Below are 27,926 nucleotides of genomic sequence, written 5' to 3' on the forward strand. Positions count from 1 at the left end.
GTCATGAAGTCAGAATCAGCCTAATGAGGTCCAGCGCAATGCACTGTCATTTGTTCCCTGACTGGCTCACTAATCCAGGAGTGATTTACAAGGGCGATATTCGTGTTCTACCATCTTTTCGTTGATTGGCAGGAGCTAGTATTCTTTACGAAACTTGTGTACTTTTACATAGGAAAGGATAGGTGAGTTCTGTAACAACGCTTCTTGCAAAGTTCTCGCTAATGTATTGAGTCTCTAACAGAATCCACTGCTGGGAACTTCACCAAAGATCCTGACCTTTACTCTCTGGTTTTAGATCTTCCTGGTTGGTAAATTTTCTTGACTCCTGGCTCCTTTCTTGAGGTTCGTCCACTTAGAACAATGTAGGACTGCAAGCTCTTGCCACATGAGAAGTAGTGGTTCAACTCTATGATGATGTTGGTCTTGCTTTCTAAGTGTGTGTGTGTGTATGTATGTGTGTATGAGACTGTTGTCTGCATCTTGCCACGTGGGTCAGATTGACTCCTTTCCTGGGAAAAATTGTCCCTAACCACTTTCTCTGGGCTTTATTTTCACGTCTTGAACAGTGCTGTCCAACAGTAGAATTTCACACTCTATCTAATGAAATTTAAACTTTTTTTAAATACTGACATTGAAAAAAGTAAAAATAAACAAGTGAAACTAATTTTTAATGGGATATTTAAACCCATTATAACCAAGATATTACCATTTGTCCAGGCAATCTATATGAAAATTAATAGTGAGATAGTTCACATTTTTTTTTTATTGGGATCAACAAATCCATTTACATAGTCTCCGTTTGTAAGTTGAAACTTTTTACATATGTGGTTTCTGTGTCCCCCACTCAGAACCTGGGCTGACGTGTTAGAGAGGAAATAAAGCAGAACAGGCATAAGTAACGATCACTGTCAATCCAGCTCAGCACGAGCACTCACCACCGACAAAAAGGCTGTCCCTGACCAGGGAGTAGAGGCCCCTCGGGGTCACATGGTGGATCAGCTGGTTCCGCACCCAGGAATGCTGCTCTCTGTCACATGGGGTCTCTGTCACATTCTCCATCATGAGCCATGGGGTCAGGGTGGTAGGTGCAGACAGCTTCCATGCTGGAGGCTGCCCCTTCCTCCGCAGGCCCGGGGAGAGAGGAATGTGGGGACTCTAGAGAGATGTCCTGAATCCTCTGATAATGGGGGCCAGAGGGAGGGAGGAGCAAATTGGCAGTCAGTGGGAAGAGTGATAATTGGGGTGGTCACCAAAAGTGTTCATGACTCTCAAATGCTCAGAAAAGGGACTTCCCTGAGGGAGATCAGTCTACAGCCCAAGACAAGGGGCCCAGGCTGCTCTTCTTGAACAAGGATCCAAGCAGGGGAGGAGGCAGGAGGAGGACGAGCAGGAGAGACAGCAGGTGGGGTGCTCCTGGCTGGGACTCATCCTGCCGGGAGCTGCTGGCACCAGGGTCTCATCAGGTGCTGCAGGACTCTCTCAGTGGAGTTCAATGTGGCTGAGCTCTTGCTCATGTCTGTCAAATACTGGATGTTGGAGATGGTGGAGTTGAGTGTGAGGGCCTTCAGGTCGTGCCCCTTGGCTGCAAGAAGAGAGGGAGAGAGATGGCCATCACTGAGAGCTGGGCTGAGACCAGATCAGAAGCCTGAACTCAGTATCATCTGTTGCCTTTGCTCCCAGTGGAACCACCACTCAATGCTGCGCTCATCCAAGTTGAAGCCAGCATATCTCTCAGCTCCTCCTCCCTCCCCTGCCGGTAACACCAACTGCACCTACAGATTGCTCCTCAATGCATTCCTTCTGTTCATTCACGTCCCAGGTAGGTCTTATCTTTTCTCACCGGAACCAACACCCTAACATGCTCACTGGATGCATTGTCTAAAGGATGTTCTCTGCCTTGAACATTAGAAGCATTTTTCTGAAATGAAGATCTCACTAGAACACTCCTGCTCTAGCATCACCCATGGCTCCCTAAGGCCTTCAGGGTTAAGTTCAAACTTCTTGACCTGGCACTCAAAGCCCTTGCACATCTGGCTCCTGCTGACTCTTCAGCCTCATTGATGCATTCACTCTGAGTTAGGCTTTGTGCTTCAGGCAAACCAAATTCCTGTCACTTCTCCCGTACACTATGCTGTTTTTGCCTACAGGGCCATTGCTCATGCAATTTCCTCTGCCAGGAACACGCTCCACACCTTATTTCCCTATATAATTCCTACTCCTTCTTAAAGACCCCAATTGGGCAAAACTCCCTCCAGAGAGCTCTTCCCACCCAAAGGATGCCAGGTGCTTCTCCTCAAAACATCCCACCTTGTATTAGAATTTTCTGTGACTTTCACAAGACCAGGGGCTCTCTGAGGGCTGCGTCAGATTGAAATATTGGTATAATCCTTGTGATCAGCATGCTTGCCCTCAAAGCAGAATTGCACACCTCGGCTTCCCAGCTGCCCAGTAAGAATTGGTCAGTTGAGGTGTGGGGCTAGAGAGCTCCTCTGGGGAAGGAAGAGGGGCCCCCTAGGCCTGTGGTGGCTTCTGGTTGCTCAAGCAATGAGGAAGTAGGCAGGAACATGCTGCCCAGCTCAGGAGCTGTGGAAAGGGCTGTCGTCTGGGAGACACAGAGACCCCACACAGTGGGTGAAGCCCCACAGGCTCATCTGCACTCCAACAGTGGCTGTCCCAGGACAACCATTCACAGGTGAGCCATAAATGTGAGTGACAGAAGGAGGGATTGTGTGAGTAGCGGGATGTTCGAGCCTGTGAGTGAGATGAACCCAAGAGAGACAGTGTGCTTGAAGAAGAGAGAGACGCAACAAAGAGACAGGTAGAGGCACAGATAGAGGGGATACCTGGATGGACAGAGGAAGAGCGGACAAATGGAGGGTCACAGGGAAAGCAGGAAGAACAAAGACAAGGAAGAGAAGTTGAGACATGGGAGGAAAGAGGATGGAAGGAGAGAAGAAGGACAAACCGGCGAACAGGCAGGAGGACAGTTGGACAGATTGATACCTGGACAGATGCTCGGGTGGATAGATGGAAGGAAGGAAGGAAAGAATGGAGGGAGCGAGGGAGGGAGGAATGAAGGATAGGAGGAAGAGAGGAAGGAAGGAGTCTGAGAGGAGGGAGAACTGGGAAAGTCACCTGCCCACGTTCAGAGGGTGCTTTAAAGGGAGGGTAAGGCTGAGAATACAGGACCCCTAACTCCCAGGCTTGTGTCCACCTGTCCCAATGCTGCCTGTTATTACTCGTAGAGACGGGCATATGGATGTAAAGGAAACCTTGAGCCCTACCCTCACAACACACAAAACTCAATTCCTGGACACTTTGACCTAAAGGGGAAAGGTAAAGTAATGAAACTTCTAGAAGACAACATAAGAAAACATCCTCGGGACCACAGGGTAGAAAAAACTTCTCAAAGAAGACACACACACACTCTCCATACAAGAAATATCGGTAAACTGGGATTCACTAAAATTTAGGCTTTCGGTTCATCATAAGACACATTACAAGAGGGAATTTGCAAGTCACAGGATGCGAAGAGATTGTCCCAGTTCCAATATTCAACAAAGGATTCACATGCAGAATACAGAAAATCTTCAGCATATTTATTAGATAAAATGCCGTGAAAGAGATACATATTAATGCTGCTTATTTTAATGAGCCACATTTATTTGACAAGGACAGTGAACAAAGCAATCTGAAAAGCAGGGGGTGAAAAACGAACAGTAGATAAACAGAATCCCAGGAGGGTTTGGAAAAAGCAAGAGAAGCCCCTTACATAACAGTTCATTGGCCTTAGAAAAGGAAAGTACTACTGGATTCTGTTAGGAAGTCAGAAAGATTGAAATATCTAGTGGCTTCAGCGGAAAAATAAGATAGGAAAAAATAACTATGATAGTTATTTGATTTTCCTCCAAATGACTTTATCCCTTAGAGAGCAAGGCACTTTCCTTTTCAATCATCAACACATCAAAGTTTAATTTCCCTCCATTTAGCCTTTTTCGTGGCCATAGGTTAGAAGCAGCAAAGGGGCTCAGCAGGCTGAACCAGTCTGCAGACATACTCTGTCCTGTTCCACACTGGCTCACACATGTGCAAAGTGGTCGCTTCTCACAAGGGAAAAGCCTGCAGGGCTGAGGGGCAGCCACCCCTTGGACCCTGTTTGTTAGTACCATTGGAAATTTCTCCTGAGTCCCTACTCAAAAAGGAAGTGGGTGGGGGGTAGAATAAGAAGGCCATATATTTGAAGGAAATAGGAGAAAATATTTCATTGTGAAAGTAATAAATGTTGCTTTTCAGAAGTCATGTGTATGTTGAAAGTCTATGTCTTAAGGTACCATAATGAAACAACGTACACCTCATCTTCTCCCTCTTTTATCTGAGCATTAGGTTAAAATCCATGAAATTCCTAAGCTTAAAAAAACACACAAAAATCACAAGGAAAGTTTTGGAGGTCATGGATGTGTTCAGCACTTGGTTGTGGGGATGATATGATGGGTGTATGCATATGTCCAAACTAATCAATACACATATAGAAAACGTGTGCATTTTTTGTCTATTACTCATACCTCAACAGAGCTAAAAATTCAAATAAATTCCTAATTACTTTTTGAGGGTGCATAAAAGTCAAAATTTCTAATAAAATTCAGATTGTTAATTTCTCAACATAAATAGCATTCCTGCTTTGATGGGTGACCCCACAACTCTCAAAAAAAATCAAGAGCAGTTGCTACTGTCAATCTCAGTGGAAGTTATTTTCAACACCTCACCCCCTCCTTTACACCTCATTATTTAAAAACCAAGGAAATAGTCTTCAGCTTTTAAAATGAAGGAGTAAATGAGTCAGCTTGACATTATACTTTATTCAAGATTTAATGTTAAGTAAAGGAAATAACTGAGCATGAGCAGAATCCCTTCCATAACTCATCTTTTCTCCTATGCTGATAATAAAAATGACACTCTACTGAAACATAGTTTGCATCATATATTCTCAAGTAAATATATTTCACTGCTGGAGATTTGATTTCGTTTTTTTTCTTTTTTTAATCAATAATTTACACAAAAAAATCAATTTAGGAGATAAAACGTATTGCTATTTAGAATTACTTCCTGATTGTAAATTACTAGAAGTGTAAACATGAAGTCAACGCTAAGGACGTTTTAATTCCTTCAATTCATTTTGCCAAATTTCTTTTTTAGAAAATAATGTTAATATAGGACTTTGAGAAACCTGTTTCATGACACCCTAATCTGTTGAAGGATAATTTTGAGATTCTCATTCAATTTCTTCATATTCATCTATAAAACTTATTTGGCATCTTTCATCTTTTTAACATTTTCATCTTTTTAACTTTCGAAGGTTTAACTTTCCAAGAGACTATTTTTTAATGACGAGCTAACTGATGAATTTGTGCACCAACTGTTTTTTTGAGACTGAATATACAAATGGACAAAGGACAGATCATATATGACAGTATAACTCTGACCCCCCAACGTGGGAAGCAAACATCCCAAGAAGCCAAGTCACAGCCCCTGCAGCATTCAGCACAGAACAGTCAGCACTTGGTCAGTAACTGCCAGTTTCCAAAACTCTCGTTCTGCTTTCAACACAGGACCGCCAGAGAAAGCCACATGTGCTCCCTAAACCATCACATAGGATGCCTGCCTTCTATTTAGTGAGCTCCAGCTTCCCCGTGTCAACAAATTCCAATCAGGCCACCCCTCCCCCACTCCCCTGACCTCTGCCACCCTCTCCCCTCCCTTTCCCTTCTCTCCTCTTCTTGTGCATGCGACAATCCTCTCCTGTCGCATTACAGTCTCTGCAATATTTTTAACGTGTGATAGACCAGCTCCTCCCTCAGAGTTCTTCCTGGTCCATATTTTCCTAGCTTAGCTTATGCGTTTATTTTTTCCATGTAGGATCATTTATCTAACTCAACAGAAAAGCTCGTTAAAATTTTTATTGGCATTGTATTCAATTTATAAAGTAATGGGACTGACCATTTAATGAAACTTCCTAACTTAAAACATAGACTGACTTTCCATTTGCCAACTATTTTTAATTGAAATTTATAGTGTGATCATTGTAGATTCTACACTGCTGTAAGGAATAACTCCAAAAGTTCCAGTGTACACTTTACCCAGTTCCTTACAATGATAACATTCTGCAAAACTATAGGACGATACCACAGCCAGCTTGTTGGCATTGATGCAATCCACTATCTTATTCAGATTTCTCCAGTTTCACTTGTACTAATTTGTTCCTGTGTATTTAGTTCTGTACAATTTTATCAGATGTGCAAGTTTCTGTATCCATCACAGCTAAAATAATGACCAGTTTTATCACTACAAGGTATTCTTGCATTGCCTATTAAAAAATCAATGGATGTTATTTTTTAGAGCAGTTTTACGTTTACAGCAAAATTTAATGAAATACACAGTGTTCTCATATAGTCCCTGCCCCCACATATGCATAACCTTTCTGTTGTCAATACCCCTCATCAGAGTAGTATACTTTTCACAATTGATGAACATACATAGGCACATCATTATCACTCAAAGTCCATAATTTACATTAAGGTTCACTCTTGGTGTCAGAGATCACTAGGGTATAACTCTGTGGTCCATTTCTGGATTCTCTACTCTGTTCCATTGATTTATGTAGCTGTCCTACAATGAAAATGATGATGCTGTGATTACAGTATGTACAAGGCAATACTAAATATTGTTAAAGTGTTTACTGCCGCATTATTCTTCCTGTCATGATTGTTTTAGCTACTCTCAGCTATGTGCCTTTCTATATAAATTTTAGAAAAAGGTGTCTCTGTCTACAAACTGTGGTGGAATTTTTATTAGAATAATATTAGACCTATAGATCAATTTGGGGATAATTGAGACCTGTCCTCATTATTCTATCCAGTAACATGGTGAGGACTGCAGAATTCTCAGCACGTAACAACTCCTTCCAAACCCCCACACCAGGAGGAGACTCAACCAAACTCTGGCGTGGCTTCTAGCTGCATAAGTCTGTGTAACCGGAATGACTCCAGCCCACCATTAAAATGCCTTCCTGAGAGCTCAAAGCTGACAGAAAAATTTTCTATTTATTTTAGTCAACACCCAATTATAGGCCTCTGATCCCCCTTCTTAGAGTATTTACTAAAGAGGGCTTACAACTGTAGATATGTATCTCTCACAATTCTCTAAAGGACCTAAGAGCCACTCCTTTGAAATACGATCATTAAGACAGATAGAGCCTCTTTCTCTCAACTTCTGAGTGAGGATAGAATCCTAACTTTGATAACTGCAAAGTAACGAACACAGTGGGTCTAATCACAGTTACACTGACCAACCTTTGTACTTTTTTACTTCTTTGACTCTACTGAGCCCCTGAACCCTGCTCCTTCATTCCGTCTTTAAAATTCTAGATTCACCTCCGTACAAATCTGAGCGCAGCTCAGCTTCTGTCAGCTGTTACTGAATAAAATCTGCTTTCACCACTTTAACTAATTTCTGCTGCATTTGTCTTTGACAATAGTAAGGCTCTCAATTTATTTGCATCTTCTTTAATCACTGTAATCGGTATTTTATAATTTTCAGCATCAGATCCTGTACACATGTTCTTGAATTTATGCCTGAATATTTCATGTTCTTCGGAGTGGTTCTAAATAATACAGCATTTTCAAGTTTATCATCTGCAGGTTCATCATTAGTTGTAGAAATAAAATGGTCTTTTGTGTGTTGATCTTGTACTTGGTGAACTTTTTGTACTCATGTATTAGTTCTGATTTTTTTTTTTTTTGTAGATTCCCAGAGTTTTTTTACACAGACAACAATGAAACTAGGAATGGTTACATTTTTTCCTTTCTAAACTCTATGGCTTTTATTTCCTTTACTTCTGTTATTGCCAGAAGCTTCAGTATTTTGTTGAATAAGAGTAGTGAAAGTGGTATTCCTTTCCGTGTTCCTTATTGTGGGGAGAATCATTTAGTCTTTCCCTGTTAAGCATGAAGTCAACTGTGCATTTTCTGTAGACGACCTTCAACAAGTGAAAGTAGTTTCCATCTATTTCAAACTTGCTAGAAAATTTTATGACAAACAGGAGTTGGATTGTATCAAATGTTTTCTCTACATCTCTTGCCTATTAACAAGTCTTGCCCTTAAACAAATAGACAGCCAGTTATTTCTCTGGCAAAAATTGGTTTATCTGGGATTAGCAAAGAATAGCCATTTGGAGTGTGCAACCATGGCAAGCCATGCAGGAGCACCCAGCAAGGAAGAGAGGAGAAGCTCTTTTATCTCAGAGTGGGGAAAACTGTGGGGGCTATTGGACACAGTCTTGAGGGCAGTGGCTTTTCATCGGCAGAGTTGTGACAGTCTCTCCTTGGGTTAGTTTCTGACTGGTCAGGAAGAGGATGTCTTTATTCTTCCTGTTGCACTGCGCCTTTGACATAGGGCATGAGAACTCCCTCTATTAGCCTTCCAACACTATTTCAACTACGTTTCCGTTTATTAACTTTCACATGTCCCCATTTTGATTGCCATCTTTCTCTGAAAGCACTGTTGATCTGCAGTCAGATTTTTCCACTTTCAGTAGCCTCTCGTCCCTCGAGGCCAGGAAGGAGCTTCTCTGGGAGTCATGTCCCAGGTTGGAGGAAAAACACACAGATTGGAAACCTATTGTGGCCACATTTGAGGAACACGGAGTGAGAGGAGGGAGAACTCTCTGGCACTTTTTACCTGAAGTTTGCATGTTATCAAGATCATAGGCATTGGAGATGATCTGAAGTGTCATGTCATCCTCAAAGGTTTGGCAGACAAACTTCCAACAGACCTGGTCCAGACACCTTGGAAACCTTCGCATCAGATACTGTCTGCTTCCATTTGGAGAAATCTTTATTTTTAAGTCACCAAATGATGTGCAGTTCCCCCCAGAGTTTGTGCTTTCTTCAGGTGTGTCCCATGAATCCAAGTCTTGAGTTTTGTGGCAAAAAGCTTGGCTAGCAGCGCCCGATTGAGGAAAATACTATCATCTTGGTTGAGTTTTGTTAGTTTGAAATTTTTGGTAAGTTGTTCCTTGTTTTCAAGTTGTTAAATTTATGAGAATGGAACTGTTTATATTATTTTCAATGGCTGAAGAACCTGCAGTGATCTATCCCTCTCGTGTGTCTCAGGCCTTTGAGGGTGAAGAGGCTTCCCCAAAGCTTCTTGAGGCAGAACCCTGTTTGCTGTTGGCCTCTAACAGCTTGAGTGCATCTGGGTTGGGGAGGAGACAGAGACTTCCAAGAACAAGTTGTTTCTTCTTGAAGGAATGCTGAAGATGCCCAAAGTATGGTACTTTGACATACAAATTATTTGGAGCCAAAAGCAATCGAGAGCCCGCAGATGCAGGAAAAACTCTTGATCTCCACCTTGACTGCTTTAAATGAAGGATAGACTTCCTCTTTGGAAAGGAAATTTATGTTTCTAAAGGAAATTTCCATTAGTGAAAGCATCTGCACCAGAAAGAGAATGACTCTTAGAGAATTTTTTTTGGAGGAAGATTAGCCCTGAGCTAACATTCCCCACCAACCCTCCTCTTTTTGCTTAAAAAGATTGGCCCTGAGCTAACATCCGTGCCCATCCTCCTCTACTTTATACGTGGGATGCCTGCCACAGCATGGCTCAATAAGTGTTGTGTAGGTCCGCACCTGGGATCTGAACTGGTGAACCCCAGGCCATCAAAGCAGAATGTGTGAATTTAACCCGTGTGCCACCAGGCCAGCCCCTACAGAATTTTTTTTTTTTTTTTTAGGAAGATTAGCCCTGAGCTAACTGCTGCCAATCCTCCTCTTTTTGCTGAGGAAGACTGGCCCTGAGCTAGCATCCACGCCCATCTTCCTCTGCTTTATATGTGGGACACCTGCCACAGCCTGGCGTGCCAAGTAGTGCCATGTCTGCACCTGGGATCAGAACCGGCAAACCCCAGGCCACCAAAGTGGAACGTGCGCACTTAACCAGTGAACCACCAGGCCAACCCCTAGAGAATTTTTTTAACTGAGAGATTTATCTGCATAACAAGGCAAGCTTTATTTATTATACATTTTCTCCCTTCATCTTCCCATAATTTTCCTTCATCCACTTCCTGCTGCTGCTCACCCAGATGGCTGCCTGCTTCCAAGCTCCCCCATGTGCACCCAGTGTGGACTGGACTTGCAACTGGCAGCTGGTGTGGAGCTGCCTGCTCGAGGGCTGCAGAGCCCCATCCTAAGTCTCATCCCCAGCATGACCTACCTGGCCAGCAATACTCAGGATCTGCCACCACTGCACAGGATTGGGGCCGCGGCACTGATGGTTCAGATTGTGGGCAGTACCCAGCCCAATTCCCACTCACTTTTGTTGACCACACGCCTGTGCTGTTTGCAGATGGTACAGATTTAAAAGAGAAGTCATATCCTGCTGTTAAAGTGGAACTGTTGGACTGACTTGAGGGATTTTTCAACACCTGTAAAACTAAAGAGAAGCTGGGAGAATTATCAGAAGAGTTCTACAAAAATGAACTACTATCGATTGAAATGTTGAATATACATGTCCCTGCAGTTGCTAAATTGAGACGTCTTTTAGACAGTTCTCCTAGGGAAGATTTACTAGACATTCTGACATCACTTATCCAAACAAGCAACAGAAATGCTCCAAATTTTAGATACTGTGACTCTGGAGGAAACTGTCCAAGATGATGATACCACTGCTGGTGAAACAAATGCAAGAATTGAAATTGCTTTAAAAAAACAGAAAACTTGGGGCCGGCCTGGTTGCACAGTGGTTAGGTTTGCGTGTTCTCCTTCAGTGGCCTGGAGTTTGCCGGTTCAGATCCTGGGTGCAGACCTATGCACCATTCATCAAGCCATTTTGTGGCAGGAGTCCCACATATAATGTAGAGGAAGATGGGCATGGATGTTAGCACAGGGCCAGTCTTCCTCAGCAAAAAGAGGAGGATTGGTGGTAGATGTTAGTCAGGGCTAATCTTCCTCAAAAAAAAAAAATTATAACAATAAAACAGAAAAAGTGAGAAAGATAATAATAAATGCATTATATGAATATGCCTCAATAGGATTTCACACATCCTAGGTACTTTATTTTCTGGCACATTGTTATGGGATATCATGCAGGTGATTTCGACATATCCTGTGTGTTTTCCATGCGTGTCCGACACCTGATTCTGGCGTGTCCGGCAGGTAGTTTCAGTGAATCAGGCACCTGGTTCCGGCGTATCCAACAGGTGGTCCCGGCATGTCTGGTAGGCGATTCCAGCACATGTGACATGTGGTTCCGGCGTATCCGGCAGGGGATTTCGACGTCTCCGGCAGGTGGTTCCAGCATGTCCAGCACCTGGTTCTGGCATGTTTTGCAGGTGGTTCCGTCATGTCGGCACCTGGTTTTGGCATGTGCGACACCTGTGTCTGGTGTATCTGGCAGGTGGTACTCACAAGACTGGCAGGTGGTTCAGATGTGTCTGGCACCTGGTTTTGGCATGTGCGACACCTGCGTCTGGTGTATCCGGCAAGTGGTTCTCACAAGACTGACAGGTGGTTCAGCTGTGTCAAGCAGGTGGTTCTGGCATTTCAGGCACCTGGTTCTGGCTTCTGCTGTACCTGTTTCTGGTGTATCCATCACATGGTTCCAGCGTGGCTGGCACATGGTTCTGGCATATTCGGCAGGTGGCTTCAGCGTACTGGGTGCCTGGTTCCGGCGTATCTGACAGTGGGTTCCATGGTTTCTGGCAGGTGGTTCCTGCGTGTCTGGCATGTGGTTCCGGTACGCTCTGAATGTGGTTCCAGCATGTCCGTCTGGCGGCTACCATGTGTCCAGGACCTGATTCCATCGTGTGCGGTTGGTACTTTCAGAGTGTCCAGGTGTTGGTTCCAGCATGTCTGGCCGTTGGTTCCCGCATGTCCAGGGGTGATTCCGGTGTGTCCAGCAGGTTGTTCCCGCCTTTTCCAGAAATTGCTTCTGGTGTACCCAGGACCTGGTTCTGGTGTATCCGGCAGGAGATTTTGGCGTGTCCAGCAGGTTGTTCCAATGTGTTACGCTGATGGTTCCGGCCTCCGTGGCAGGTGTTTGTGGCATGTCTGGCACCTGATTCTGGCGTATACGGCAGGTGGTTTCAGAGTATCTGGTACCTGGGTGCGGCACATCCAACAGGTGGTTCCGAAGTGTCTGGCAGGTGGTTCCGAAGTGTCTAGCATGTGGTTCTAGTACGTTCGGAAGATGGCTCAGGCGTGACCGTTGGGTGCTTCAGGCATGTGCGGGAGTTGGTTCTGGCGTGTCAGAGTCATGGTCCCAGCATGTCCGTCATTTGGTTCCAGGTGGTTCTGGCTTGTCTGGTGGGTGCTTCTAGTGTGTCTGGCGGGTCGTTCTGGCATGTCTGTGTGGTGGTTCCAGAGTGTGTGGCGGGTGGTTACGGCATGTCTACCAGGTTTTTCCAGCACCCAAGGTGCCTGGTTCCAGCGTATCGGGCAGGTGATTTTGGCGTGTCCAGCAGGTGGTTCAGGTCTGTCCGGGAGATGGTTCCGGCGTGTCCAACATGTGGTTCTGGCATATCTGAGAGGTGGCTCCGGTGTGTCCGGCAGGTGGTCCCATTCTCTCTGGCACATGGTTACGGGGTATCATGCAGGTGATTTCAACGTGCCCTGTCGGTTGTCGAGGCCTGTCTGACACCTGGTTCTTGTGTGCCCGGCAGGTAGTTTCAGTGAATCAGGCACCTGGTTCTGGCATATCCAACAGGTGGTCCCGGCATGTCTGGTACGTGATTCCCGCCTGTGCAGCACATGGTTCCGGCGTATCCGGCAGGTGATTTCGACGTGAGCGGCAGGTGGTTCCAGCATGTCAGGCACCTGGTTCTGGCATGTCTTGCAGGTGACTCACTCGTGTCTGGGACTTGGTTCTGGCATTTCTTTAAGGTGGTTCATTCATGTCCAGCACCTGGTTTTGACGTGTACAACACCTGTTTCTGGAGTTCTTGGCAGGTGGTTCTCACAAGACTGGCAGGTGCTTCAGGCGTGTCCAGCAGGTGGTTCTGGCATGTCGGGCACCTGATTCTGGTGTGCCCAGCATGTGGTTCCAGACTGTCTGTCAAGTGGTTCAAGCTGGTCTAGCAGGTGTTTCAGGTGTGTCCAGCAGCTGTTTCAGGCGTGTCCGGCACCTGGTTCTGGCCTGTGCTGGACCTGTTTCTGGTGTATCCGTCACATGGTTCCAGCGTGTCTGGCACATGGTTCTGGCATATTCGGTAGGTGGCTTCAGCATACTGGGAGCCTGGTTCCGGTGTATCTCACAGTTGGTTCCATGGTGTCTGGCAGGTGGTTCCTGTGTGTCTGGCATATGGTTCTGGTACATTCGAAAGGTGGTTCCGGCATGTTCAGCAGGTTGCAACAGTGTGTCTGGGACCTGATTCCATCCTGTCCGGTTGATGCTTTCAGAGTGTCCTGGCTTTGGTTCCGGCCTGTCTTGCAATTAGTTCCCACATGTCCGGTGGGTGATTCTGGCGTGTCTGGCAGATTTTCCAGCCTTTTCCAGAAATTGGTACTGGCGTATCCAGGACCTGGTTCCGGTGTATCTGGCAGGTGATTTTGGCGTATCCAGCCTGTTGTTCTGGCGTGTTAGGATGGTGGTTCCAGCTTGTGTGGCAGGTGTTTGTGGCGTGTCTGGCACCTGGTTCTGGCATATTTGGGAGGTGGTTTCAGTGTATCTGGTACTTGGTTCTGGGATATCCAACAGGTGGTTCCGAAGTGTGTGGCATGTGGTTCTGGTAGGTTCAGAAGATGGTTCCGGCCTGTCCGTTAGGTGCTTCCAGCATGTCTGGAAGTTGGTTCTGGTGTGTCAGACTCATGTTTCCAGTGTGTCCAGTGGGTGGTTCCAGGTGGATCTGGTGTGTCCGGTGGGTGCTTCCGGTGAGTCTGCTGGGTCATTATGGGATGTCTGTGTGGTGGTTCCAGAGTGTTCGGCGGGTGCTTTCGGCATGCCTGTCGGGTTTTTCCAGCCTCTAAGGTGCCTGGTTCAAGCATATCCAGCAGGTGAGTTCTTTCTCAGCTTCCTAAAGAGCTGGAAGCAAGACAGTTTGTGGCTTGTCTCCGCTTGAGGGATGGAGGCAGTGCTTTGTGCCATCCACCTCTCGAGCAATATAGGGCATGGTTGAGAGCAAATGGGCCTTTCTGACATAGGGGCTTTCTGACACTCTCTCCACGAATGCACAAGGACAGTTGGTTAAAAGCCTCTTGTCTCTATCCTCCTAAGCTTGTGGAATCACAATCATTCGGGCCTTGGCCCCCTTGCTTAAGGGGAAGATGTAGCCATTACCCCTGAGCCGGGTTGGCAAGAGGGAAATGTGGCAGAAGCAGAAGTTCTAAAGCAGCGAGTTAAGGGCTGGGAGGAAATGGCGTTCAGCTGCCTGTGTATGAGAGGTTCCCAATATGCTATAAGAGCACTGTGGAAAGCGACTTCTTTCTCAGCTTCCTAAAGAGCTGGAAGCAAGATGGTTTGTGTCTTGTCTCCCCTTGAGGGATGGAGGCAGTGCTTTGTGCCTTCCACCTCTAGAGCAATGTAGGGCACTGCTGAGAGCAAAGGGGCCTTTCTTCCATAGGTGCTTTCTGACACTCTCTCCTCCAGTGCACAAAAGCAGTTGGTTAAAAGCCTATTGTCTCTCTCCTCCTAAGCATGTGGATGCACAATCATTCGGGCCTCAGCCTCCTTGCTTAAGGAGAAGATGTAGGCATTTTGTCTGAGCCGGGTTGGCAAGATGGAAATGCCCCAAAAGCAGAAGTTCTAAAGCAATGAGTTAAGGGCTCCAAATAAACAGCATTTCAGGTGCCTTTGTATGAGATGTTCAAGGTACACTATAAGAACAGTGTGGCAAGTGAGTTCTTTCTCAGCTTCCTAAAGAGCTGGAAGCAAGATGGATTATTGCTCATCTCCCCTTGAGGGTTGGAGGCAGTGTTTCGTGCCTTGCAATTTTAGGGCAATGTAGGACTCTGCTGAGCAAACTTGGCCTTTCTTCCATAGCTGCTTTGTGAACACTCTCTCCACCCATGCACAAGGGCGGCATGAGAGGTTGCCAGTATGCTGTAAGAGCACTGTGGAAAGCGAGTTTTTCTTAACTTCCAAAGAGTGGTTGGTTAAAATCCTATTGTCTCTCTCCTCCTAAGCATGTGGAAGGACAATCATTCGTGCCTCAGCCGAATGATTCGGGCGGGACTTGTGTGACCCACCTGCCTTAAATGCTGGAACCAACTGTTGGACACTTCAGAAGCATCATCTGGAAACGGTGGAACCACCCATCGCAGATGTGAGAATCAGGTCCAAAACGTGCCAGAAGCACCTGCAGGACACACCAGAACCATCTGACTCAAACGCCAAAATCACCTGCCGGATACACAAGAACCACTTGATGGACACTCCAGAATCACATGACGGGCATGAAAGAACCATCTCTCAGAGTGCCAGAACCATGTGCTGGAAATGCCGGAACCACATCACTGACAGACATGAACCACCTGCTGGACACGCCTGAACCACCTGCTTCACTCGCTGGAACCACCTTCTGGACAAGCCAAAATCACCTGCCGGATACACTGGAACCAGGCCCCTTAGAAGCCGGAAAAAGCCAACAGACATGCCAGAAGCACCTGCCGCACACTCTGGAACCACCATACAGACATGCCTGAATGACCCGCCATACACACCAGAAGCACCCACCAGACACGCCAGAACCACCTGGAACCACCCACCGGACACACTGGAACCATGACACTGACACGCCAGAACCACCTTGCAGACATGTCAGAAGCACCCAAAGGACATGCTGGAACCATCTTCCGAACGTACCAGAACCACATGCCAGACACACAGGAACCACCTGTCACACACTTCGCAACCACCTGTTGGATATGCCGAGACCATGTGCCAGATACACTGAAACCACCTCCCGAATACGCCAGAACCAGGTGCTGGCCATGCCACAAACACCTGCCAGACAAGCCGGAACCACCAGCCTAACACGCCAGCACAACCTGCCGGACATGCCAAAATCACCTGCTGGATAAACCGGAACCAGGTCCTGGATACGCCAGAACCAATTTCCAGAAAAGGCCAGAGCAGCCTGCCAGACAGCCTGGAATCCCCCGCCAGGCATGCGGGAACCAACTGTCAAACACGCCGGAACCAACACCTGGACACACTGAACGCACCAACCACACACAAAGGAATCAGGTTCCGGACACATGGTAGCCACCAGTCGGACACGCCGGAACCACCTTCAGAACATACTGGAACCATATGCCAGACACACAGGAACTACCTGCCAGACACCACGGAACCAACGGTCAGATACGATGGAACCAGGCGCCCAGTACGCTGAAGCCACCTGCTGAACACGCCCAAACACTGTGCTGGACATGCCAGATCCATATGATGGATACACCAGAAACAGGTCCAGCACAGGCCAGAACCAGGTTCCAGAAACAGCTGAAACAGCGGCTGGACACACCTGAACCACCTGTTAGACCAGCCTGAACCACTAGATGGAGAATCCTGAACCACATGCCAGGCACACTGTAACCAGGTGCCCGACACGCGAGAACCACCTTCTGGACACGTCTGAACCACCTACAAGTCTTGTGAGAAACACCTGCCGGATACACCAGATACAGGTGTCGCACACACCGAAACCAGGTGATGGACATGACTGACCACCTGCAAGACATGCCAGAACCAGACATGCCAGATGGGGAAGAGGTGATTTTGGGGGAGAGGAGCTTTGTAGATTTCTCACTTGGGCACTTACCTGTTTTGTTCTCCATCCAGGGTTTCTCCTGGGAGCAAGTTCTTGAGAAATCTATAATGAAAAGTATGAGCTATCTACATAGGGAGAACTCAGACTTCGTTCAGCAATTTCCTGGGCGTCTGGAGACTCGATAGAATACTTTTTTCTTTTTCCATTGCCAACACCCATGCCCATTCAGGCCTATGTGAGTTTTTACAATGCTCCTCCAACTGGTCTCCAGGCCTCCAGCGTGCCTCATTTCTCTTCATCGTAGAGGACAATAGCAGATCAATGTTTCTGAGGCATGGCTCCACCAGTGCCCTCTCTGATGCGGAAACCTTCCTCTCACTGCCTACCTGATAGACTCCAACTCTCTGCCTTAGCACTCAAGGGCCCCTCCGCCTTTCATGTATCCCACAGTCCTGCCAAACCGAACAGTACCCACTACCCAAAAACACACATTGCATTCTTCTCTTTCACCTCTGCCTGATCAGATGATGGACTTGAAACAAAGCCATCATTTGCTAGTTAAGTGACTTTTGCACAGGTCATTTCACCTCCCTGACCCTCAGTTTCTGCATATATAAGTGATGAATAGTAAGAGTCACCTCATATTGTTCTTATAAAGAATTAAAATTGACTTAGAGAGCATATGCAAAAACAGCTGGCTCCCTGCCTGACATGCTGCAGTCACCAATAATTATTCGGATCTAAATATTGGCTCATGCCATGCCCTGCTTCTTTTCCTATTAAAACCTTATCCTTCAAAAATCGGTGTGTACCCTTTCTTGAAGACCAGCCCAAGGTGTAAACTGAAGTTCATTTTCCTAAGCTGCTCAGTAACATTTATAACGCAAAGTCTAATGCGTTAGACCGTTGTTTTTTTTTTTTAAGCAAAAGAAGCTAACTCTGGCTAACTTCAGTTTTCTTATTAAAGAAATTGACTAGAAGGATTTACGGTAACTCACATAACTGAAGGGAATTTTTGAAAAAATCAACAAACAAAAAGCAAAAATAAGCTTTGGAAGACACAATAGAGCACAGTGTATAGTTATTATTACTGCCGTTCACCAAATATTGTCGGCTCTTCTCTGGCACACAGAAGGGATGTATCTTCTTGGCCCCTTAAAGTCAAATGTGACTTTGTGAGCCTTTGGCAAATGAAACTTGAGCAAAAATGAGGCTGTCTCTTCCAGACAAACCTTTGGCAAACAGTAGGAGTGTGTTTTTCCTGCCTGGCAGTTGTGCAAGAAGTTGGATCGAGCATCTTTTAGCTGCCATCTACTCAATCCTCCAGACTGAGCAAGGATAATACAGAGCCAGCTCCTGATGACATGGAGCATGTTCGAGAAATAAACCTTGGTTATTTTTAGCTGAGACTTAGGAGTTTGTTGTGAATACAGCACAACATGGACTATCTGACTGGTGAAAACATATGTAGGGGAGGAAGACATTTCCTCTTCCCAAATGTGGGTTCGTCTGGCTGGAGAACGAATTAAATTCACATGAGACAGAAAAGCAAGAGAAAATTGGACAAAGCTTTATGAGGAACCGTGGCCCGGTGCCTTTCTTCCCGAAGGAAGAAAGGGCACCAAAGAAGTGGGGTGCACATAGTGGTTATATACCGCCAAATGGGGTGTTTCACATGTGATTGAAATGTCCCTCCCACAATAGTCACAAGATTGCCCTGTCGGCACTTGATGGACACAGCAGGTAGTGGGTCTGCTATCTCAGTGGGCATAGCAGGACTCAAGTCGATTGTCTGGAGCTGGGCGGTCACAGGTGAGCTCAGCAATCAGTTCCTAGCCTAAGGAAAGATGCTTAATCCTTAAGAAATGCCAACGTTGGGAGGGGGAGGAAAGTCAGTTACAGGAGGTTACCAGACTAGCACAATAAAATGCAGATTTAAGTCCTTGCCTTTGGTATTGATTAAGAGTTTTTAGAGAGAAGGTCATCTCCTTTCTTCTTCCTGGTACAGGGAGGGAGGCAACTTTTACAGATAGAGATTTACCTTACAAATGTAAATGTGCCCTAACAAAGGGCAAGTTCCATTCCTCCTTCCCTGTCCCAGTTTCTCAAAAGCAATCAGCCTCAAATAATCCTGATGCCAAAGAGACATATCTTGGGGTGGCCATTTCCAGGTCCCCACACATACATATTACCAATTTCCTGTGCTGTTGACCAAAATGACTTCAGTGAGCCAATATTAGAATTCCTTTTCACAAAGGTGGATAAGTGACAGATTAGAAGTCTACACTGTCCCAGGAGTGTAGACAGATACCATGCTTATATATAGCAAAAATATTTCCTCATTTTGTCCTTTACCTGTCAATAAAAAAGCATATCTATAGAAATCTGGAGGTAAAGCTCCAGACAAAACCAACATGGTGACAAGGAGGAACATTACATACTTGTAAAAGGAGCGACAGATGAGAAAATAATAATAATGGCTGGGAACTTATAGAACCTTGCATTGAAAGGGATCTCATATGGAACTCAGGAAATATTTATAGCTGAAAGCACTACATGACAAAATCTGGTGGATGGAATTAAACAATACTTAGAAGAAAGATACCTTCAACATACGTATCTAAAAAGAAAAATTAGAAACCAATGAGCTACTTGTTCAAGAAGCTAGACAAAGAGCAAGACAGTAAAGTCAGGAAGAAAGGAAATGAGAAAGAGAAATGCCAAACCTTTGTTTCTATTTATTTGCTCTTTATTTATTGCTATGGACTGAATTCTCTCTCCCCACCATTCATATATGGAAGCCCTGACCCCCCCTTGTGACCATGTCCAGACACAAGGTCTTTAGGAAGTAATTATGGTGAAAATGAAGTCATAATGGTGGAACCTAAATCAGATAGGACTGCGGCCTCATCAGAAGTGGAAGAGATCTCTCTTTCTGTTTCTTCACACGCATACACACACCCCACCATCTGAGGACTCAGTGAGAAGGGGACCTTATGCAAGCTGAGGAGAGAGCCCTCGCCAGAACCTGACCATGCTGGCATCCTGCTCTCAGGCTTCCAGCCCCCAGAATGGTGAGAAAATAAATTTCTGTTGTTTAAGTCACCCACGCTATGGCATTTTGTTATGGGAACCCAAGCTAAGATGCTTATCTTTCACAGTTTGTTCCTAGGTTCTGGTACCAATTCCAATGTGTGTGGGGTTGTGGGTCGGGGGAGTCCCCCCCACCAACAAGCAATTCTTGGGACACCAGCTGGGTGTCCTACAACTCAACTCGATTCTGACACTATGTACCCAGAGACAGCATCACACCCCACAGGTTAAGGGTTCAGGCCCACAAGACTGCCCCCACTGCAGGTGCCAACAGCAAGTCTAGGTTGTCGCCTATGCTTCTGAGCAACTGGCTGTCAGTAGGAGGTTCCCAAGACTCTCTACTCCGGTTCGACGAATTTGCTAGGGTGGCTCACAGAACTCAGAGAAACCTCTTACTTACTAGATTACCTGTTTATTAGAAAAGGATATGACTCGGGAATAGCTCGATGGAACAGACGCACAGGGCAAGACATGGGGAAAGGGCACTGAGCTTCCACGCCCTCTCCAGGTAACCACTCTCCCAGAACCTGCACGTGGTCACCAACCTGGATGCTCTTGGAAATCTGTCCTTTTGGGTTTTTATGCATAAGCCGTTTATTTATTCTCTTACCCTCGGCTGCTGTTTTTCCTTCCCCATTTATAGCCCAAAGCCAATCAAAGAAGGACATGTGCAGTGTGATGCTGTTCCTGCACATTTTTTAAGTGCATAACAATGTAAGAATTTGTTAACGGAGACATACACATGTATGTCTTGACTCTGCATAAAAATGTAATCTTTTGTTAATGGAGCCATGCACATGGATATTCTTGGAATCATAAAGAATGTAATTAATTTTAGGATATTGATACCTATGATGAGGGAGGGAGGAGAACGGGATGGAAATGTGAATTTTAGGTGTGACGGCAACATTTTGCTTCTTAAAAACAGAGATATCGTTGTGGGCTGAATCATGTCCCTGAAAATTCATATGTTGAAGTCCTAACTCCAGGACCTAAAAATAGGGCTGTATTTGGAGAGAGGGCCTCTAAAGAGGTAATTAAGGTAAAGTGAGGTCACATGGGTAGGCTCCAATCCAATGTGACTGATAGTCACGTAAGAAGAGAAGATTAGAACTCAGACACACACAGAGGGAAGACCGTCTGAGGACACAGGGAGAAGCGGCCGGGGAGAGAGGCCTCAGAAGAGACTATACCGGCCAACGCCTTGATCTTGAACTTCAGCCTCCAGAACCGTGAGAAAATAAATTTCTATTGTTTAAGCCACCCTACGTGTGGTATTTTGTCATGGCAGCCCCAGCAAATGAATGCAACATCGGAAGCAAATAGGGCAGAATTTAACGTCTGTTCTTTCTGGGTATTGGGGCCGGAGATAGAGGTCATACTATGTACTCTTCTGCATATTTGAAATATTTCCATAATAGTTAAGAAAATAACAAGCAGATCCCGAAAAAGAATAACCAGAGAGTAGAAATTTATGTGTGATTACCTTACAGGCCAAGGTGGGTTTCGTGTTGGGCAGGTGGTTCTCTTCCACAGGGTGTGTCAGTCACCCATGAATTCCCGTCTCTTGGCTCTGCCATTCCTGATGCCTGTATCATTGTCTGCAACCAATCTGCACAAGGAGAAAGAAGGAACACGGAGAAGACACACCTGCTTTCAAAAGTTCCAACCTGGAAATGGCACACACCACTTCCACTCCCATTGCATTGGCTGAAACATAGTCACACGCCACACCTCACTGCAAGTTGCTGGGTGACTGCCTTCCTGGGCACCCAGGACAAGGATGTGGACAAACAGCCAGTAGTCCCACCCACAATGTCATCAGGTTGACCCTGGTCTTCATGCTGCTGCTCAGTCTACAGCGTGTCTGCCAGCTCTATGGTTAGGGTTTAGATATTTTACAAAGTCGCGGGGTTGGGGGTCATGGTTTGGGACTTCAAAGAGGAGGAAGCCGATTCACAAGGAGACAGGAAACCAAATGTTTGCTGGGCCATCTCTAAACAAATGAGAGAGAACTTGTGTAAAATGGGCCCGGCTAGGTACCTTCTTCTCTACCACATCTAGAGTTCCCTACGTTGACAGCTCCTTCCTGGAACAGGCCTTCTGTCTTAAATTCTTTTAGGCACTTAGGGGCGAGGCCAAAGTTTCTTTTATATATAAATTTTATGTGTATATATGTAATTTATAGAACTAAATAAATGAATTTAAATATAGATACAATGGATTATATATTCTATTATATATCAATATTAATATATATTATATATATATAGATAATCTCCTTGGTTCTCCAGAGAACCCTGACAAATACAGGAGGAGTTAATATTCTTTTCTCGATGGCATTTACATTTAATCATTTGAAATTCTTAGTTATGACATTGTTATGGCTTGCAAGGAAGTGTCCTTTTCAGTGTTTCATTTAGAGGCCTCAAGATACCAATTTTAAAAAGTTTCCCATTTTATTTGTTTGGTTTGATAGGCTTTTTCCAATTGAGTGCACAGATAAACCAATTTAGGTATTTCAAAGGAGCCCCATTTAGGCCAGCGAAGCTTTAAATCACCCTGAGTAATCTGAGCCCAGTGGGACAGAAATCTACATGTAGAAGGTCTGTATTCTTTAAAGACAAAACCAGCAGGAGTCCCAGAGTGGGGCTGTTCTTCGGTGGTCCTCTTAGAAAATGGACTTCTCATTTGTATGAACTTACCAAAGGATCAAAGGCCCAGAAAAGGAGTGAAAGAAACAGAAGTTTCTAACAAAGCTGACAATGGAAGGATGGCCAGAACCAGTATCAAAGGACGCCTACATAAAGAGTCTGGACCTCTACCAAAAATGGGTGGTCCAGGCCCAGGAGGACTTACCACCAGGAACCAGAGCCACCAGGAGGAGACGACAGAGCACAAAAGATTCTTTGCAGGCACCTTGCTTGTGTCTGTGAAGTGGCACCAGAATTGAAGGTCAGTAGCTAGGGATCCCACTTCTGTCACCACGTAAAGTCAGCAAATAAGAGGCATAAACTGCAAAAGAACCAAAAAGTTTATTTGGGGTCTCAAGAATTGCAATTCAGGAGATGTAGATTCGAGTAGAAGCTCAAATGTGCTCCTAGGAAGACAAAGGAGGCAGGGGTATATAAAAGGAAAGGACACAGGCTTACAAAGCTCTACAGTGAACAGTTAATGACTGGTTCTGGCATGGGGTGAGCTGACTTGCCAGAACATAGTTGGTCCTAGGCAGACTGCCCCTTCTTGGAATGAGGAAATACTTCAAGATGTGACCTCTGCTGTCAGGTAAAGCTCAAAAGTTCAGTTAACGTCTGGTGGTGGATGTGGTGTACAAGCATAAGCCCCACTTCCTTAATGGCCTCCCAGCTCCATTTTAGAAGCCTTGAAAATGGTACTCCATTTTGTCATTGTCATCCACCACAGTCACGCACCATGTAACAATATTAACGATGTTTCGGTCACTAATGGACCACATACATGAGAGTGGTCCCATACGGGTAGCACCACATAGCCTGGGTGTGTAGTAGGCTCTACCACTTAGGTTTGTGTAAGTACACTGTGTGATGTTCACACAACAGTGAAAGTGCCTAATGATGCATTTCTCAAAACATGTCCCTTTCATTAAGTGAGGTATGCCCGTACTGATTTTAGTCTTGTGAATGTTGAATAATGAATTATTCATTTCAATTATTTGAGCCAGCCCCACTGGCTGAAGACGGTAAAGGCTGACTGAAGCAAGAAACTAAAATTTGTTATTCAACATTCACAAAACCAAATGAGTAAAGAACTTTAAGTTCTATATCAGGGTTCATGTAAGGCAAAAACATTCTAAAGGAAAGATCGATTTGAGGACATATATGATTCTGAGTATAAATGTCTGGGTACTAGCAAAAATTCCAGGGAGCATTTCAGACTTTCGAGGCAGTGGAATTGGTGAAACCAAAGTCAAGCTCTCCAAACAGTCAAGGGGGCCCAGGCAATATCTGGAGTACAGGTGGAACAGGCAGAAAATTCCATTAATGTAATTGTATGATATGATGAACGGACAGAGTTGGAAAATAGGATGGCAGGGTAGGGCAGAGGGACCTGGAGGGCCCAGGATGGATGGAGAGATCAGCTGGGCTGGTGGGGGGAAGGGGCCATGGGCACACCCTCTTCATGTCCCCTCCCCCACCCTCTGAAACCCTTTGTGACTCTTCAGTGCTCTGTGATGCAGGCCTGGGATTATAGGCAAGTGTGGACACTCTCAGAGCTCAGTTGCCTCAGGCAGCCTTGCGATTCAGAAAATGGAGTTCAGTCAATGGAATGTTCTCTCATTTCTGAATAGCCATATTGAGTTGTTGTTGAGCATCTGCTCAACATTCTTAGATAGTGACCACAACCTCACCATCGTGTGTGGGTTGTGGTTGCTTCTTCTGTTCCTGTGCTTCCTGGTGGGGATTCCATCTTTACCAACCTTCTGGAAAACCAAAATCTACCAAAAGGTAAGGATCCCTGGGCAAGCCACCAACAGGGATTTTTTATTGTTGTTTCCATTTCTAGTCCCACATTTTTAAATGAGTTGGTCCAGAGAGACTCCTAAGATGGCAAGTCTGAATAGAGGATAGAACATCATCCTTCTAGGGGAATAGGCCAGGCAGGACTAGGGGTTCAGCTGGGACTGTTTCCCATTTAAAACTCACAGACCATCTGGGTGTGGTGGAGGATTCCTGGATAAAATCCCATCACTGATTTCACGGCCCTGCATTAGGTTATTTAGAGAGTTTGGGATCTGTGTAGGAGAACACTGTTCCCAACACTGGATCATGAGTCACGTTCCCATGTCGGGCGTCATTCGACCAAACTGTCCTTTGTATTGGGCAGATCAGGAGAGCAGGGCTGAGCCTCTGAGCAGACACTGGAGTGTGAGCTCTGTCCCAGGATACAGGGTCCTATCTGAGGAAGCACAGATGTGACTGTGGGCCTCAGAGTCTATGCCTTCCTTGAGCAGAGGACTTCTGACTGAGAATATCAAGTGTGGACTCTAGCCAAAAATCCTCCTTCGAGTTTTTCAAAGAAGGAAAAATTGAAAGTATCTTATCACCTTTAGAAATTCAGAAAGGGAAAGAACACAAAGTGCTAGTAATAAAAATGGAGAGTGACATTAATCTTGGATGAATATCTGAGTTTCCTAGAGAGAGGAGCAAGCCAACTAAGTCCTCGCTCCTCATTCTTTTCTTTTTGTTCTCAGCGTCAGGGCAGAGCCAAGAGGAGAAGAAGAGGTGGAACATCAAGTGGTAAGGTTCCACCTATCCCACCTGAGCTCTCCAAGGGTGACCCTTCCTGTCCTCTCCATGAGGTCCCAGGTCCATGGTCTCTGAGGATGTCAGTCGCTAGATAGAGTCCCTCTCAGAAGATAGAGGCCTCAGAGGAAAGGCTCATGGGAAGGTAGTCAGAATCCGAGACATTTCTCAGATTCCTGCTCTGCCCAGCTCTGGGCATGAAGCAGTGATGGGCCTGGACAATGGGTGTTGCCCAGTGGGTGGCCGTGGGAGACGTCAAGAGTCAGAACTTCTGTCTCCTGACCTTGTAGAAACTACGTTGACTTCCTGGATGATCAGACTCCTCGAGGTAACCATTGACCTATGTTCCTCACATGGTGGTTTTGAACATCCCATGGGATAATGTATGTGACAGTACTTTATAAATGAAGCAACAAACACATGTGAACCTTATTAATATTATCATTGACCGTTTGACCACATCTACTGGTTCTTGGGGCTTTCAGAGTTAACAGCCCGTTAATATCCCAAGGGTCTCCCCTAAAGGGACTCCTGTGTAACACCTATGCTTCTGCCTTTATTACATGTAATTCACTCTTCTGGTTTCCCAGGTTGGAGAAATTACCAGAGGGAAACAGAGGAGAAAAGGAGGCTAATTTCTATTCTGAAAAGGTGACTAGTCTTTTCTTTCCTGATCCCTCTTTGACATGTTCTCTGCAATTCCAGGGATTCAGTACAGCCTGCAGTAGTCATGGGAGGGGTTTGCCATAGGAGTGGGTATGTGAATGAAGGCCTTGGGGTGAGGGCTGCTGAGTGTATGGTGAAGTCATAGACGTGGGGCATTGTGAAGGGGCAGCAGGCTTCAGGTGGCCCCTCCCCTGACAGGCCAGCAGGTCCTCCTTTCCTTGTTCTGGTCCGGGCTACAGTTTTCTACTTCCTGTCTCCCGCAGGCCCCTAGGCCGGCCTCTCAATACCACCCGCTTTCGTCAACTATTATGCCCAGACCCCTCCTGTGAGGTGTGTAATAGCACAACTGCTGAGATCAATCGGCTCCTGGAGGACCTGGAAGATGATAACGCCTCTGTGTCCTCTCTGTCTTCCACAGCTTCTGGGACTGAGTCATCATTCACTCTGTCCTCTGCCTTCTCAGAAGTCCCTCCAGGAGACCTAACACCATCCCCTCCACCTGACCCTTCCCCACCGCCCCCCTCCGTCCTCTCACTTAACCCAATGACACCCTTAGCTGACTTTCTTTCACCCTCACCACCGGGTCACTCTATGCCACCAGAGCCTTTTCCTCCCTTGGAGTCCAAATTCCCAGCAGACCGTTCCCCACCCCAACCCCTTGCCCTTCCCCCTCTGCCACCACATGACACCCAGGCAACGGGTCCTATTCTCCAACCAGAGGCCACTCTGTCTCTGAATACGATCTTCTCTCTTGACCGCACCCTTTCCCAAGATATTAACCCCTTACCAAATTTGTCCCAGATAATCAATCCCACTGATTCACTGGCTTGTCATCACACACCACCAAGGCTGTCTGTCTCACCACCGACAGACCACCCTTTAACTGTGACTCAATCTAAATCGGTTTCCATCTTATTGAAGTCTGTTCCAGAGAACTCATCTCCAGATAGCCCTGGTGGGTTGTCCACTTATGTCCCAACAGTCAGAGGCACTGACCATTCAAGCCTGTCAATTTCAGAATTATCCTGGTGGCAAGCTTCTGCCAAAGACTTGTTCTTAGCACCTTCCACCTTGGCACCATGTGATTTTAATCGAGAGTTTCTTGCCCTCCATTCTTCAGAGTCCTCTCTGGAGAGACACCCTACAGCTAACCTTATAGAGCCTGGTAACCTCTCATTTCTCAGCCCTCATGTCCTGGCACTCCTGGAGAGACAAGTCCGAAAGAGGAGGGATTTCCTGATGTGGAAGGAAAAGGAGAAGGAGAAGGGTTCTTTTCCAAAAAAGCTTAGGCCAGACTACCAACTAAATCCTTCGGGGAAAATGCTAGAGTCAAATGCTGATGAGTGTGACTCAGCATTCTCCCTTCCTTTTTGGAGCAGTGCAGGCAAACCAAAGGAGCTGCACATGCATGAGCAGCCCCCATATCCTAAAATCTGGGAGGACCATTTACAGGAAAAATGTATGCAGCTCTTCTGGGGTCTCCCATCTCTGCACAGCGAGTCCTTGCCCTCTGCTATCCGTGACTCAAGTGACTGCACCACAATCTTCCTTTTCAATACCATCTCAAATGCCTCCATGGGCCAAGAATCCCCAGTACCTCTCCAGCGCCCACCTCCATCCTTGCCTGAGATCCAGCCCCAACCCTTGCCTCAAACCCTGCCCCAATCCCAGCCCCTACCTCTCACTCAGGTCAAGTCCCAGGCCCACCTTAAATCCCCACTCCCAATCCTACCATCTGGTCCTCTACCCCAGATAAGGATCTGTGGAGTGTGTCACCATAGACCCCAGGATGAATCAGAGTCTCTCACCTCATCTGAAATTCAACAGCTGGAATGGAAAGTGTTGCAGAAGCAACAGGAAAGTTTGTGGGGTTCCCCCTCTGTAGTCCAAAGATCTCAGGAAGAATTTTGTTCTTCAGCTCCCAACTTTCCTTACCATCGGGCCTCCCAGGCCCATGCCTCCATCTCCATCCTTCCCGTAGAGTTTCCTCTCAGTGATGAGCTGAGGAAGAAACTGGAACATCACCTTCGAAAGAGGCTCATCCAACACCGGTGGGGCCTGCCCCGCAGGATCTGTGAGTGTCTGTCACTGATGATGCCTCCAAGAGATTTCTCAGAGATAGCTAAGGC

At 46.0% G+C, this 27,926-nt stretch overlaps 1 long non-coding RNA gene across 1 annotated transcript; it reads right to left on the minus strand.

The window, feature by feature from the left end:
• Window positions 1–1,432: 1,432 nt before the first annotated feature.
• LOC139043306 (uncharacterized) lies at window positions 1,433–22,861 on the minus strand. The gene is made up of 3 exons (XR_011500395.1): window positions 22,709–22,861; window positions 21,336–21,461; window positions 1,433–1,582 (listed from the first exon to the last, which is right to left on the minus strand). It is a non-coding gene; the product is annotated as an uncharacterized lncRNA (long non-coding RNA).
• Window positions 22,862–27,926: the final 5,065 nt, after the last annotated feature.

The sequence above is a fragment of the Equus asinus genome, unplaced genomic scaffold (genome assembly GCF_041296235.1).
Source record: "Equus asinus isolate D_3611 breed Donkey unplaced genomic scaffold, EquAss-T2T_v2 contig_2, whole genome shotgun sequence".
Classification (NCBI taxonomy): Eukaryota; Metazoa; Chordata; class Mammalia; order Perissodactyla; family Equidae; genus Equus; species Equus asinus.